Source organism: Lycium ferocissimum, chromosome 10 (genome assembly GCF_029784015.1).
Source record: "Lycium ferocissimum isolate CSIRO_LF1 chromosome 10, AGI_CSIRO_Lferr_CH_V1, whole genome shotgun sequence".
NCBI classification, from domain to species: Eukaryota; Viridiplantae; Streptophyta; class Magnoliopsida; order Solanales; family Solanaceae; genus Lycium; species Lycium ferocissimum.
Genome location: NC_081351.1, coordinates 4,662,835 through 4,679,337, shown reverse-complemented (window position 1 = coordinate 4,679,337; position 16,503 = coordinate 4,662,835). Strand labels below are relative to the sequence as shown.

The window sequence follows — 16,503 nt, the reverse complement described above, 5'->3', positions numbered from 1 at the left end:
GCAACAGGTCTATAACATATTGGGATTTTTCCAACAAGTAACCGGATTTGTTGCAACAACTAGTTAAGTTTTGAACATATCACAACTGTTAATTTGTACTTTTGGAGCCCTAAGGGGGCCTGACGAACAATTATTTATAAGTTTGTATTTTATGTTCTTGGTGGATTATAGTGGATGATCATTATGCAATTATATATATATATATATATATATATTGTGTGTGTGTTCAATATCAATATATTATATGTTCAGTATGTATTTCAGTTGTTCAAATTATGTTCAGTAGTTTCAAACAAGTCATAAAGTCATTGCAATAATAAAAGAAGTTGTTGCAACAGATTCCTCACATGTTGGAAAAAATCAAAAAGTTGTTGAGGTTGTTGCAACAGATTCCTCACCTGTTGCAACAGCTTCCTTATATTCAGTAGTTTCAAACAAGTTACAAATCTGTTGCAACAGATTCCAAATCTGTTGGTAATAATCAAACAGTTGTTGCAGATGTTGCAACAGATTTCCCATCTGTTGCAACAGATTAAACAACTGTTGAAAATAATCAAAGAGTTGCTTTGAGTAAATGGTTACAACAGCTGAGTAATCTGTTGCAACAGATTCCTGACCTTGTCGGTAAAAATCAAACAACTGAGTAAACTGTTGCAACAAATCAAACAGTTGCTGAAGCTTTTGCAACAAGTTACTAATTTGTTGCAACAAATGACTCAAATGTTGCAAGAAGTTACTCATCTGTTACAACAGATGGCTCATCTATTACAACAATGTACTTAGTTGCTGTAAAATATTCACTCTATTAACCACTAAATATTATTGATTTTCTTTGTTTATCACTAAATATGGGTGAATCAAGTAGTTCACATCAAATCACTTTAATGATCACTTGATTTAGTCCATATGACTTAGGTGATCATCTGTCCTGACTCAAAATACCATCAAATTGATTAAGTATATATATTGATCAGTAAATATTATTGATTTCCTTTATTTATCACTAAATATTGGTGAATCCAGTAGTTCACATCAAATCACTCTAATGATCACCCGATTTAGTGCATAATGACTTAGTTGATCATCTGTCCTGACTTCAAATACGATCAAATTGATTAAGTATATATATTGATCACTAAATATCATTAATTTTCTTTGTTTATTACTAAATATGGGTGAATCAAGTAGTTCACATCAAATCACTCTAATGATCACTTGATTTAGTGCATAGTGACTTAGTTGATCATCTATTTTTTACTCAAAACACCACCAAATTAATTAAGTATATATATTGATCACTAAATATCATTGATTTCGTTTGTTTATGACTAAATATGGGTGAATCAAATAGTTCACATCAAATCGCTCTAATGATCACTCGATTTAGTGCATAATGACTTAGTTGATCATCTGTCCTGACTCAAAATACCATCAAATTGATTAAATATATATATATATATATATATATATATATATATATATATATATATATATATATATATATATTGATCGCTAAATATCATTGATTTCCTTTGTTTATCACCAAATATGGGTGAATTAAGTATTTCACATCAAATCACTCTATTGATCACTAGATTTAGTGCATAGTGACTTAGTTGGTCATCTGTCATGACTCAAAATACCATCGAATTGATTAAGTATATATATATTGATCACTAAATATAATTAATTTCCTTTGTTTATCACTAAATATCATTGATTCTCTTTGTTGATCACTAAATATGGGTGAATCATATCATAGTTGTTGCAACAATTGTAGTATCTGTTGCAGCAAGTAACATAGTTGTTGAACAAGACATATCACTTGTTGGATAAAACACAACAAGTTACCTAGTTTCTGCAACAAGTCATTCCACTTGTTGGAAAAATTCAAACAACGAACCTAGTTGCTGTAACAAGTTGTGTCACTAGTTGGACAAACCCCAACAAGTAACTTAGTTGCTGTAACAGATTTGTTAATTGCAACCAGTCCTGTCACTTATTGGATAAAGTCTAACATATAAATGGTTGTTTCAACAAGTCCTCCTATTTGTTGTGATATGTTCAACAACTAACTAGTTGTTGCAACAAGTCCTGTTACTTGTTGGAAAAACCCCCAACATGTTACAGAGTTGTTGCAACATATTTATTACTTGTTGGAAATTTTTCAAAGAACTTATTAATAACAAAACATACATTAGTGATTTGAACAAGATCAATATATATCACTTAAGAGAGTTGTTGCAACTGATCACTTAGTTGTTGGTGACAACTTCGGTTGTCTCTGTTTCATCCAACAGCTGTAAAATATGTCCAAAAACTAATGTAGTTATTGCAACAAGAAGTCTACTTGTTGCGACAAGTCAGTGAGAGTTGTCGGAAAGAGTAGAAGTTGTCCAACAACTTTCACAGTTGTTGCAACAAGTAGGCTAAATTATTTATACACATTTTAGCAGTTTTGCAACAGATTAGCACAGAAGTTGCAACAACTGCATAAACTGCTGCAAGTGTTGCAAAAACTACAATAGCTGTTGCAATAAATTCATAAGCTCTTATACAACATCTTTAGCACTTGTTGCAACAACTGTAACTGCTATTGTAAATTTTGGAAAATCAGCAACTTTACCCAGATGAATAATTGAAATAAAACAACATTGTTTTGCTTACCACGAACCCCTACTTACCAAATGAACAGAAATAATCCATGACGTAATGCTCAATGCTACACTAATGAAATTCGGTCCGACAGTTACGTAAATCGGGTGAGTTTTTTTTTTCTTGAGCAACTTCTTTCTAAATAAAAGAAGAAAGCAGCAACAACAAAAGAGGAGGAGGGGGAGGGGGTGGCAGGGTGGGTGGGTCGAGTAAGAAACAAAAAAAAAAAATTCAAAACTTCTTTTCAAGAATTTTTTTTTTTTGGGGTGGGGAGTGGGTGGGTGGTGCAAAAAACGAAAAACAATAACTTTTTTTTAAAACAAATTTTTTTTTTTGGGTGGATGGGTGGAGTAAGAAACCAAAAAAATCAAAACTTCTTTTCAAGAATTTTTTTTTTGAGGGGGGAGGGGTGCAAAAAATAAAAAACAAAAACTTTTCAAATTTTTTTTTTTTTAAAACCAAAATTAATTTTATTTTTGGGAGGGTGGAGGTGTCTTGGGTGTTGGGTCACGGGGGTGGGAGGAGGAGGGGGGGGGTGGGAGGAGAAAACAAAAAAAAAAAAAAATATTCTATACTTTTTAAAAAAAATTTAGGTGTGGGGGGGGGGGGGGGGGGAAAACTAGTGAAAAAACAAAAAAAAGAATATCAAAACTTTTTTTAAAAAAATTTTGGTGGGGGATGGGGGTGGCGGGGTGAGGGGGGGTGGTGTGTTTTTTGGGATTTTTTTTTCCACCAATTTTAGGTAATTAGGATTTTATTAAGTTGGGTCAAAGTGTTAAAAATAAAACTTGAGGGCAAAGTGTTAAAAATAAAGCTTAGGGTCAAAGTGTTAAAAACAAAACTATTGGGCAACTCCAAAACTCCTTAATCACTAATCAAAAAATTATCACCTCTACTCAATAAAAAAAACTTGAGTTACCTCCACTCAATTTTGAAACTTAAAAGTCACTTATAGTTAAATGCCCTGGGTTACTTTGTTTTTCAGTTAATTACACATGCTTCCCTAAAGTTGTAGGTCATAGCTAGGATGTACATGGACTGGGTTGGTTTGGGTTTTTCAAATACCAAACCAAATCAATTGCATCGGGTTTTTAAATCTATAAACCAAACCAAATCAACAAAAGTCGGGTTTTTCAACCACGGGTTTTCTCGATTTTTTCGGGTTGCTCGAGTTTTTCAAGTTTGTTTCGGTAAAGTCTTCGTACAAAATATATAACTTGTACTTCAAACATTTCTTTAGTTCTAGTAAGATACGACTATCTAATTAAGATATTTTTAAGAAAATAACACAAAATGTGAGATTAGAGATGACATTGTACTAAAATATTCAACAAAAAATAGTAATGAAATTTCATAAAATAAAATGACCATAATCTAAAAGTTCTAAGTCACACTATAATAAATACGACTAATTTATAAGGCCTATAGAAAATGATCATAATCTAAAAGTATTAAGTCATTCTAAATAAATATGGCTAATAAGTATTAATTACATGACTGAATATTAAAAAAAAAATCAGTTATTTATTTTCACTGTCTAAATCAATATAAAACTAAAGAATAGATATCCAACATTATTTTTATTCCTAATGTTAGAATTGAATTTTTTTTGTTAGTATTAATATTGATTTGATATTTGTTGGGTTTTATTTGAGTTACTAATGTCTATGGGCTATAAAACTTATTGGACCATTCAAAATTCTAATTCCAAGCTTGAAATAATATGTAAAGATAAAAAACTATGAAAAAGTTTAAGAAATATTTATAAATTATATTATCAAGAAGATTTTTATGTATAAAATATTTTTGAAATTTTATACATGCAATGTCGGATTGGTTTGATTCGGTTTGACTTTTTTTAGTTAAAACCAAACCAAACCAAGAGTGTTCGGGCTTTTCTTTTTAAAACCAAACCAAGTCAAACCAAACCATTAGTCGGGTTTTTTTTCGGTTTGGTTTGGATTACCGGTTTGGTGCGGTTTGTCGGTTTCCTTTGTACACCCCTAGTCATAGCGCATACCTCCCTTATTTATCTTGAGAAATTTTAAAAAAATACACAGCCCAACACAAAATATTACGCCATGTACCCATATTCAGGGCTAGCTGGAGGGGGTAGCAACTAAAGCAGTTGCTTTAGGCCCCCCAAAATGAAGGCCCCAATTTTTATTTTATTTTATATACATTATTTATAGGGATAAGGCACCATTACCCCCCTGAACTATACCCGAATTTGCTACGACACACCTTACCTTTCCCTGGGCCCTATTACCCCCTAAACTTATTTAAAACGGAATAATTACCCCACTAAACGCTGATGTGGCAAAGAGAGTGTGTTTCACTCTCTTTGAGAGAGTGAGAAACATAAAAAAGGGGAAAAATTAATTTTTTTTCTTAAAAATCTGCATTTCTTAAAAAATTTGAAAATAAATCTAGTCTTCCACATTTAGTTTTAAAAACGGGTTTTCCACATGTTAAGAAAATAATTAATTTTTCAAAATTTTATAAAAATTCAGCTTTTTTCACATTTTGGCAAGAAAAACATTTTTCCCGATTTTATTTGAAAAATAAAAGTGTCCTAAGAAAATGAAATCAAGATTTTTTAAGACATTTTAAAAAATAATCAAGTTTTCCATATTTTTAACAAATCCATTTTTCCATATTTAAAAAAAAAAAATCATTTTTCAGTTTTTTTTTCTTTTTCAAAAACGGGTTTTAAAAAAAAAACAAATTTTCAATTTTTTTTTTTTAAAAAAGGGTTTTAAAAATCCTTTTTTTAAAAGAAAATTCAGTTTTTTAATCCATGTTTTTAGTTTTTTTTTTTTTAAATGGGTTTAAAAAAAAATCAAATTTTCAAATTAAAAAAAAAGACGGGTTTTAAAACTCTTTTTTTTTTAATGAAAATTCAGTTTTTTATTTTTATTTTAAAAAAAATTGACACGTAAGCTGAAAAATTAAAAAAAAAAGAAGAAAACAAAGAAATACACATGTGGCAAGGAGAGTGTATGTCACTCTCCCATATGAGACTGGGCATCAGCGTTTAGGGGGGTAATTATTCCGTTTTAAATAAGTTTAGGGGGGTAATAGGACCCTGGGAAAGGTAAGGTGTGTCGTAGCAAATTCGGGTATAGTTCAGGGGGGTAACGGTGCCTTATCCCTTATTTATATATACTATATTAATCTATACTATATTAAAAGCACGAAAGACCTTAGAAATGTTGATTGAACTTTTTACCCTTCATTAAAAGACTCTACAATAGACAAAATCGTCATTACTATTTTTTTCAAATTATTATAATTTTTTATTAGTCAACACAAAATTCACATGACAGAAAAGTAAAAGGAAGAACAAGTAGTTTAATAGGAACCAAATTTTCGTTGGTTAACAAAAAAGGAAAAAATTGAATTAATAGGAGAACTGTTACACCTCAAAAATTTTCGCGTCGTGTGCGTTGTGAGTAAACTAACGTAAGCTCGGAGAGGTCATGGAACCCTTATAAGATTAAGAAATACTCTTAACAAGTGTTAAGCAAACGTCTAAAGGTTCCGGGATCAAGCAAATCGAAGAAAATAAGTTTGTCGAAAATTTGGAAAAAAAATGGGCAGAACTTTGGGTCAACTTCAGAGAGGTATATCTCCTGGTATATCAAGAGTTTTGAGGTGTTTCAAGAGCCTAAAATGAAGTTAGTCAAGTGTAGGTTTCAACGCAACAAACCGTTCGTCAATAGGACATCGGAACAGGGAGTTATGGGCGTTTTAAAACGGACTGCCAGAAGCCTGCGAACCTACGCGGAAATTCTAGAAACTACTTAAAAAGCCCACAAATTTCGGCCCATCAGCCCAAACCGAATTGGACTACTATATATACCCTCTTAAGTCATCAAAATCATCTCATTTTTCACCATTTCTCATCTCCACACTTCTCTAGAAGCTCCCACAACATTCATCCAATATTCTTACACCAAGATATAGCAAATTTACGAGTTCCTACATCAAATTAAGCTCGGGTTTGTAAGATTAACAACAAATCTCGACTAACAAAGAAGGGCCATGACTTTGGGGCTCATATTTTCACCAAAACCGAACCTTCTAGACCCTATGAGATCACTTCAAAGACTCCAAACCATTCCAAATCAAATTAAGAGAAAATCAAGCCATAAAATCCTTAACTAGTTCATTGAAGGAGCTTGTTCGTACTTCTAATTGAAGTTGTGGTGGATGAGCTTTAGGGTGAATTGGGTGAGGTGAAGTTCTTAAGTTATAAGGTATGTTTTTCATCTTGAGTTTGATATCAAGTCGTTTCTTTTGAGGATTTTAACGGTTTAAAGTAAGGGAAAACATGGCATAAAGGTCATAGATAGATATGTTGATGTTGTTGGCTTATGGATTGATTTTCGAAGGAAGTTTCAGACGGATTTGTATACGTTTTTCATGTAGTATCTTGATTACGTTATGGTTGATGTTGTTAATGATGTTTGGGAGTTGTTTTGGAATTTGGAGGAAGTAGATAATACAGGGGAAATGCTGACTGAATTTCGGCAGATTTTAAGAGGATTTTATTTGAAGGCTTAAGACAAGTATATGACGATAAGCCTAACAATAGTATGAATTCTTTTTAATGTAGATTTACGAGCCTGGGAGGATAAGCGTTAAGTAGTTAAAGTTAAGGCGACTGAAAAGGTATGTTAAGGTTGTTCCTTCTTTTCTTGGCATGATACCATATATGGTAGGAGCGTAAAAGAACCTTATGACTAGAGATTTGTCAAGGTAGAGCTTGTCATATTGTGGCATAGTTTCCGAGTGTTATGTTATTCTTTCTAAGGGGCCATATCCCCTCCCTATGTCCTTGAGTTTATAGAGAGACAGAAGAGACATGTTATAGTATCAGTGTTTTTCAGCATATGCATGATATACATATATATTTTTCTTTAGCCTGACCATTTGATCGGAGCACAGCGCTTGGTCGGTGAGACAGGTGCCTCACGGGTCGGTGAGACGTATTGCCCCGGCCGATGGGTCGAGATTTTTTTAGTTTCCCCGGCCACCCGGTCGTGAGATATATAATAGCATTATATTGCATTTCATATGAGACATCGGTGAGATATTCGTTATTCTTTGGCCTACAGATTGTATTGTTTTCGGTTCGGTTATCCTTTGCCTTACATACTCGCACATTGTTTCGCATTGGGGGGGGGGGGGGGGCACGCCTTCATGCCCGCAGTTCGGGTAGCCGACAAAGCATCCAACTCGCAGGCTTCCGCTCGGCTACGGTGTGATGCGCTCCAGGAGCTGCCCGATCCACTGCATGCCATTTTGACATGTATATATAGGTATGACGGGGGCTTGTCCTGTCCTTTCTACAGCTCGTACTCCATAGAGGTCTGTAGACAGTTGTGTGTAGTTAAGATGTTATGTAGCCTTGTCGGTTCTTATTTTGTTGTACAGCATATGTAGCGGCTTAGTCGGCTTGCACTGTTATCTTCAGCATGTATGTATATGTATATATATTTACTGGTTGCGAGTTCTTGATGTATACAGGAGTTCGTATAGCTCAGTTATAAATTATATGGGTTACCATGTTGCTCAACGAGATGCAAGTACGAGTTTAAGGGTGCTTGGTCAGTAGTGATCGGGCACTTGTCACGGCTCATCGGCTCGGGTCGTGACAAGAACAAACTTATTACTATTTAATAATATCCTTATTGTTGACACCCAATTTTGTCCCGCCTTCCCTAAATATTTATTTAAATTTAGAGTAATTTTGGCAATTTAAGATATAATTATTTATATTTTTACTATAATTATTAGCTTCTATTAATGCCGGCATTTTATTATTTCGTTCCCATCACTAGTTGTTATTATTTTTGTTACCATAATTATTATCATTATTATTATTATTATTATTATTATTATTATTATTATTATTATTATCATCATCATCATCATTATTATTATTATTATTATTATTATTATTTTGTTATTATTATCAGTATTATTATTATTCGTATTTATCATTTCGAAAAGATTTTTACCATCTTATACACACGCATCGCATTTACCTTCGCATAATTAAATAATAGCATTTATTTACGGTGGATTTGTAAATGTGGCGCGGCTATTGTGACGTAATATAATTTTCATTTCTTATCTGAGCATCACTAATTACATATTTTATATTAATGCAGTCCATATTTAAATCCTAAAACCATTTGGGCTAAAAGCTAATTCAAAACCACCCATTCTAATACCCAGCCCAATATTCTGGTCCATTTACAATCAGCCCACGTTTTAATTAATTGACCCAATCTATTAACTTGACCCGGCCCACACCACTATAGCCGTTTTTCTTTTCTCTAACCCTAATCTCTTTCTTTTCCTTCACACCCGCCGCACCCCACCTTATTTCTTTCTTTTCCTCTCTTCTCTCTTCTGCTCAGCCCCTCTCTCGTCGCACCCCTTCTCCTCACTCCCCCTCCCTTTTCAACGAAAATGGCAAACCCTAGCCTACCTTTAGCCATGGACAGACTTGTCCTCCCTTCTTTCGTGAAAATTCGTTGTTCCCGTACCCTACTCGCCTCTGTCTCTCGTTCAACATATGTAGTAAGTTGCAGGCTCCTTTCGTTCCCAACAGACCGTGCATGGTCAATTTGAGGAAACATTTTAATGCTCAGCCAGAGTCAACCGTTGAAGCAGGTCCTTTTGTTGTTTTCTTTTTCTTTTTTCTGCTGGCGTTCTGAAAAACTTTTAAATAGAATTCGTCCGTTTGTGGAGCAATTTTTGCTTTATCAGTTCTTTTTATTTTCGGGTACAAAAGCTTTTAATGGATTTTGTTTTCTTCCTGGGGTTTCTGATCTTTGTCATCGAGGTTGTTGACCAAAAATCCCGCCTAATTTCCAATTTTTGAAGCCCAGCAAAACCCTAGTTGATTCCTATAAATAATCGCTTGAGTCATTTGAAAAGGGGATCTGGTTTTGGGAGGGAGCCGCTGGAATCCTCGAAATATTAGATTTTAGCCGCCTAAAAAAAAACCTCTGAAAACAAAAAAAAGGGTTGTTTTCCTTAGTCGCCAAAAAAAAAAAAAATCCCTAAGCAATTTATTTTATCAGCCTTGCATTTCTGGATATCGGGTTGAAATATTGCATCATTTTTTGTTTTCCTTGGCTTCTGGGATTTGCCTTAAATCTGAACACGTACGGGTTTGAATTTCGAAGTGTTTCGAGGTAGATCGGAGATTCGACGCCTCATTTCGCTGCACCCGAAGCAGGTAATCCTCCATTTCTTTTATTAATTCAGTTTTAAAGATAAGTCTGTTTGCATGTTCTGTGTTCGTCTATGTGTGTGTTTAAGCACGATTATTTGCGACAATTTAGTTTAGTTTGTTTAAGCATATGAACAATTCTTCCATAGTTAGTTGATCTCGGTTTGGCAGTTTAAGACATATTCATGTGTTTATGTGTTAAGTTCGGTGTGTGTAGTTAGATATGCTTTTGTGCCTGCCGATACAGTTCGAACATTTAAGCCACGTTTCTTATATGATATTTCTTATTAGTTGGTTTGATCTAATACAGTGTCATTAAATTCTCATGTGTTGGCTGATGATTGGGCTGTATGATTAGTTCGATTTAATTTGATTAGTGCGAAGGTTAAGTCTAAGGATGTACTGATCAACTAGTCTTTATGCGTGTCGAATCCAAATTCATGTATGTTTGAGTGTGGTCAATGTTAGTCTAGCTCCTTTGATGTATAAATGTGTCATTTCCGCATTGCAAAAGAAATATAGTGTTAAAGTGGTTAATATGTTCAGATTACATATTTATCAACTCGTTTAGCATGGTCCTTTGGTGATTAGTAGCAGTCCAATATGGCTATACACTCAGATTCAGTTGACGTTTAGATTCTTGGCAATCAGCAAAATCAGTATTATGACCATTTATGCCTACCCCTATACATACTAAGGATCTTGTTAGTTAGCATATTATCCAAATGTGATAAGCGAAAGCCAATGTTAGGAGCTGACCTAAGCATGCACTAGCATATTGTTTATACTTGTCTTGAATGCCTTGTTTTGGTACGGTTTATATGTGGTTTCCCAAGTATTAAGTCCCTCTTAGCATGATTCATATGGCTGTTATTGCCCCTTACTGTTCGATATTCTCTGAAGTTTTATTCCTTGTAAGCGTCAATCAAAACCATTTTTTTTTAGTAATTCTCTTGGCTGAACATCAATTTTAGCCTTAGCCCTTTTGATTTAAAGTATGATTTCAAAGTTGTATTAAGTTTGTCCCACTGTAGTCTTGAAGAAGTGTTTGGTTGTGTTTGATAGCAAATTGTAAAGTTTTGTTTTCAATAGCTAAATTGGATTCTGCTTAAATGATTCAGTTTAGTTGCTATTTTTCTTAAAGGTATTTTCTCCTTTTCTCTAAAAGCCTGCTTATATTCCAAAGGAATAACTTTCAAACCTATATGTTGTATGTATCTTGACTGAGTATCATCTTCGAGAATTTCCCTCTTTTCTTTTGACCGGTATGAGATTAAGAAACTGTTCTACGAAAGCTTAAGTTTGTGTGATCTAAAGTTATCATCAGATTAGGCATCATAGATATGTTTGAAGTTTGAGCCTCAGTTGTTTATCCTAGTATTACAACATCAATTTTTGGTCTCTTTCACATGTCTGGTTGGTCTGTTTTCCAGTTTGAGCTGGTCTCTGTTTGTTTCCTTCAGTTACTGCGCTATTAAAGAAATGGACCTTCTCGTGCATATCTGCTAAAAATGGGGAGTTCTGTTTATTTAAGTTTGTTATCTGTTAATTGTTCAAGATTCTCACTTGAGAGAACTAAATCTAGCATGATTTGTTGATTCTGTGGATAGTTGAATCACCTTGTAAATGTTATTAGCCCTTGATGTTGTTGTTGAGTTGAATGACGTTGCTGAGCCGCTGATGTGTTGCTAAGTCGGCTCAGCAACTGATGCTGCACTTTTCCAACTTAGGACCCAGTTCCCTCTTCTTTAGTTATGCACGAGTAATATGCACAAAATGTCCCATTGGTTTTTTTTACAAAATGTCCTATTTGTACATCTTTGTGTAGATAAGTCCCAGTTCCCTCTTCTTTATATTTTTTGCACGTCTAATATTATCCGTTGATCGTATACTAATCCTTTTCCTTTTTCATTTTTTATGCATGACCACCGCGTGTGAGTCCGAGCGACTCGTTCCTCTCCCGCATTCGGTCTTGGGCCAAAGCCCAACGAAACAGCAAATTCTCCCTCCGTTCAGCCCAGTCCGCAGCAAAACAGCAAATAAAATTTCTGGGCTAAGGCCCAATGGCAGAAATAGTCCACAGCAGCCCAAAAATGGGCTGAGCCCATTTATTTGCATCTCTTGTGCCTCTCTTTTATTTCATTGCATTTAATTTGTGTTGTTTTGACTAACACTTTATTTCATTTCATTTAATTTGTGTTGTTTTGACTAACACTTTATTTCATTTTTAGCTTAGATGAATCATAGGAAATTTAGTGGGGCTTAGTCTTAATAATGGGTAGTGAACTAACTATTAATTCCACAAGCTTCATTCTTTTCATTTATGTCAAGACTAGTTATAACATTTAATATTTATTCTATTCATTTAGGATAATTAATTTGCAAATAGTGTAACTATATACTTTGAGCTATGGAATCATATTTTTCAATACTTTAAGATTTCAAAATGCTATTAATATATAAATGTATATTCAAGAACTTTGCAAATAATTTCCTTAAGATCTATCAAACTATACGCATTTAGCCGAATACAACTAAATAAGGTTTGAGGAAAGAAACTCATCACCCCTTTGCATTTTACTTAATAAGTCTATGATTTTTCTACATCACTATGTTCCTATAATATAATTTTATTTCAAATTTTTTTAAAACTCGCTAAGTCTTCTTCGAAAATGTTTCTATTTATATGTAAGCCATTGCATTTTGTAAACTTTAATAGCATTATTAATCAAGACTTTGGCAATATTTATAATTTTATTTTAAATAGTATTTGAAATTTCCTTTTATGCAAGATTATTATATTTACTCTAAAAAGCATTTTTAAGCCTTAAGTAATATTTGTGAGTGTTATTTAAATAGCATCATTCTCCAAAACTTTAACGACCCTTATAAGTCTTATTTTGAAATAACATTTAAAAATTCTCTTTTATGCAAAGTATTATATTCTTCTAAAATCTTCTTTTAAGCAACATTCTTATATTTCCCCTAAATACCTTTAGCAACATTTCTTAACCCTTTTGAAATTTAAAGCACCTTATTTAGCATTAGTTAATCAACCTAAGTTTGACCGGTAAACCGTAGTTAGCGGATTCTAAAGGATGCCTAACCCCTTCCCTTTAGGATGATCTAGAACCCTTACCTAGAATTGAATTTAAGTCGTATAGTTAGGTTTTTACCTTAGTTAATAAAATAGGTGCCCTAATTCACCTTAAAATTAAGTAGGTGGCGACTCCTTAAAATAAGCGAAAATAGGAATCTCCAATATGTTGTACTCCGCTTTGACCCGTTTAAATGGGGTATAACACTTATTAAAGAAGAAATCATAATTGGCTTAGATTCAAAAGGAAATAGAACAATAGCATAAGTAGGAAACTTATTACTATTTAGTGTCCCTATTAAAAAAGGTTTCAAACGTCCATCAATATCCCAGCTTTTTACTCTCCGTGGATACTACGGTTTAGTTTTCTGGTTGGTTAATTCATTTATCAACCTATTCTCCAAGGGTTTAGACATAAAGATGAAGAGAACAATGTTAAAGTTAGTTGTTTCGCATCCACGCAGACGTATTTGACAGCATTGAACAATATTGTTCTCTCTTTCCTTTATTTCATGGTGAGTTATTTTATATTATTTGTTTCATTACATAATATGATGTAATAAAGCACTGCAGCACAGGTACTCAGTTGTTTTTTTATATCTACCTTTGTTAATAGATTTCACAAACCACTTCTGATCGTATAATTGTCTTTGTTCCTCTGCCAACTTCTTTCATGCATCTTACATTCAGTTAGTAATTTATATTGTTTGAGTTATTAAAGTTTTGATATAACACTTATCCTTAAACATTAATTGAGTAGGCAAACCTGAGATTAGAGTATACAAAAGTGTTTCTGCTAATTGTTAATATTCTAATAAAACATCGTTAGAAAAGAAATAGGTATAAAAAGAATTACATATACGTTTTAAGAGTCGTAGGAGGGACAAAAACACCTTAGTAATGCACCTTTTCTGGATTCAACTTTAAGGAATTCTTACAGACAATGGTTGAAAGTTCTGAGGAGTCAACAATCATAAGTTTGGTTTGTGATAAACAAAGAGATGTTAGAATGATTATGTAAAATGCAAGACATGTTGAGATCTTTTTAAGTTTTAGATGACTTCAAATCATTAAGGAAGAACAAGAACAAAACAATTCATTCACTGAAGGAATTATTAGTTCTCTTATGCTTGCTTAATTACTTTAGTTTGGACCACCTATTTCTGATAAGAGAATTCTCCTCAAAGTCTGCAAAAAGCCCCAGCTTGATATAATCATCTAAAAGTAGTTACATTAGTAGTACTCTAGATGATATTTGAACTTGAGATGAGGATTAATTTTAAAATAGTAATTTAAAAAATTGTACTCTTTGAGACAAGGTAACGAAAATTCTTAGCAAAATGTGTTCGCCCTTTTTATCCAATAAAAATGGATTTTACATTGGATAAAATCGTTATTCTAGCACATAAGAATATAGACTAAAATTAGATTTTAACCCAATAAAAATAAATTTTACATTGGATAAAATCGTTATTCTAGCACATAAGAATATAGACTAAAATTGCCTTATACTTTTTATGAACTTTGAATGAAAAAAAAAAAAATTCTATAAACGTAAATTACAAAGAACAAATTCCATCACTATATTACAAACAAACATATAACATTCAAGGGAAAAAACTAAGAATAAGAATCAACCCAAGAAAAGGGAAAAGGGAAAAAAGAAATTTAGAGCACGTTTTCAAGAAATATATCTTTCTTTAGTTGAATTTTTTCTGTTATTTGAACATAATGATATAATAAACGTTAAAAAAAAATGATATAATAATTTCTGGAAAAGACTAAAATTTAATCATTTTTATTAATCAATTATTGTGATTAGTTTGATGCATTTTGCATCTAAACACAGATGCACATTAATCTATTATTGTTTTTATCAAATTCTAATTGTTAAGATATCTAAATTGAAGGATTTAATAGATAGACAGTGCTTTGATAAAACAAAATAAAATTGATAATTGAAATGAAGCAATCATTGTGGAGTCCAAGTTAAAATCAAACATTAAATTGTATGTACAAAAATTTAGTTATGAGCAATTTTGCAACTGATTAATTTTGAAGTTCGTAGCAAATGCAATTTTTTTTATAATGTTTGTTGTCAGAAGAGGTACGCGTTTTGGTCACGCGCAAAGAGCATACACTATACTAGTATATTATAAAATTATGAATAAAAGAGACTAGATTTTATACTTCTTTTCTTGAAATGTGATAGAGGTTATTGAAATAAATAATTCTAATTTTATACTCTTTCCGTCCTATTTACGTGATATTCTTTATTTTTTAGTTAGTCCAAAAAAGAATGACATCTCATTTTACCTTTAATGAGATGATTTATAGCTACAAAATTTCTTGGGTGTATTTTAAACCAATAATTTTAAAAATCTTTATTGTCTCTTATATTTCGTGTCCAATCAAACACCTTCATATAAATTAGAGAGTAATAAACATTATGCAATATATAAAAGTGAACAAATTGATGACTACTTTGATAATTTTAAAAAGATGAATTCTCTTGTAGAGTTGATTATTTCTTATAAATACTGGATTAAACCATTTTTTTTACTTCAGAATAGACTTGAATTGTTCTAAATGTATGAAATTATTTTGACATCTACATAGTATTATGAAATTGAGATTATTAGATAATGAGAAGTTAGAAAAATATTATCATAACCGTCTATATATGTTTCTTACACAAATGTTTATTTAAATTTTAGTGAATAGAGTTACTAAATATCTCTAATCGTGAAGCTATCATGTAATTGAGTGAATAATCAAGATATACAAGATGAATTATATACCATCTTCACAAAAAAAAAAAAAAAAAAAAAAAAAAAAAAAGGGGGGGGGGGGGGATTTAGAATAAGAATATGTAAAATTTTATTAGATATTTTTAAGGCCTCTAATAGAGGTTTGACTTAGGTCACCAATTTCGTTGAGCTGCCCCTGCCCATATTTTCAGTTTTATACAACACTGTATTATATTATACAATATTATACTTGGGGGAAACATTATTCATAATGTATCAACTTTATATAAAAGGTGTTTATACACAAATATGGGCTAAATCGGGTAACAAACTCAAAATATGAGCTAAAGTGCATAAATATTTTCTCCCAGTAGACATAGAGTGTAAGTTTCCCAATATAATTCTTATCTATATCACACTATAAATATAAAATTAGAGAACTCTACCCATTGTATATCTGATCGGTTTTTATATATCATTTGTTAGCCGTAATTTTTCTTTTTTACTCGAAATATCCAATGTTACAAATATTTGAACCGAACCAATTAAACATGTCTTGAAATTAATTTATGGGAAAAGGGTCAAAAATATTCCTCTACTTTATTTTAATAGCTAAAAATATCCTCTATTAGAATTGGAAAAAAAAAATACAATTTTTTTTGTCTTTTATGGCCTTATCGTTATGAAAGTTAACAAATTTACACTTCATTTGACGAAAATTTGCAAATTGATTCAAATAAACCGAT

At 32.2% G+C, this 16,503-nt stretch overlaps 1 pseudogene; it reads right to left on the bottom strand.

Moving 5' to 3' along the window:
- Window positions 1-2,406: 2,406 nt before the first annotated feature.
- The window catches only part of LOC132034562 (feruloyl CoA ortho-hydroxylase F6H1-3-like), a 15,628-nt pseudogene continuing 1,531 nt past the window's right edge, over window positions 2,407-16,503 (bottom strand).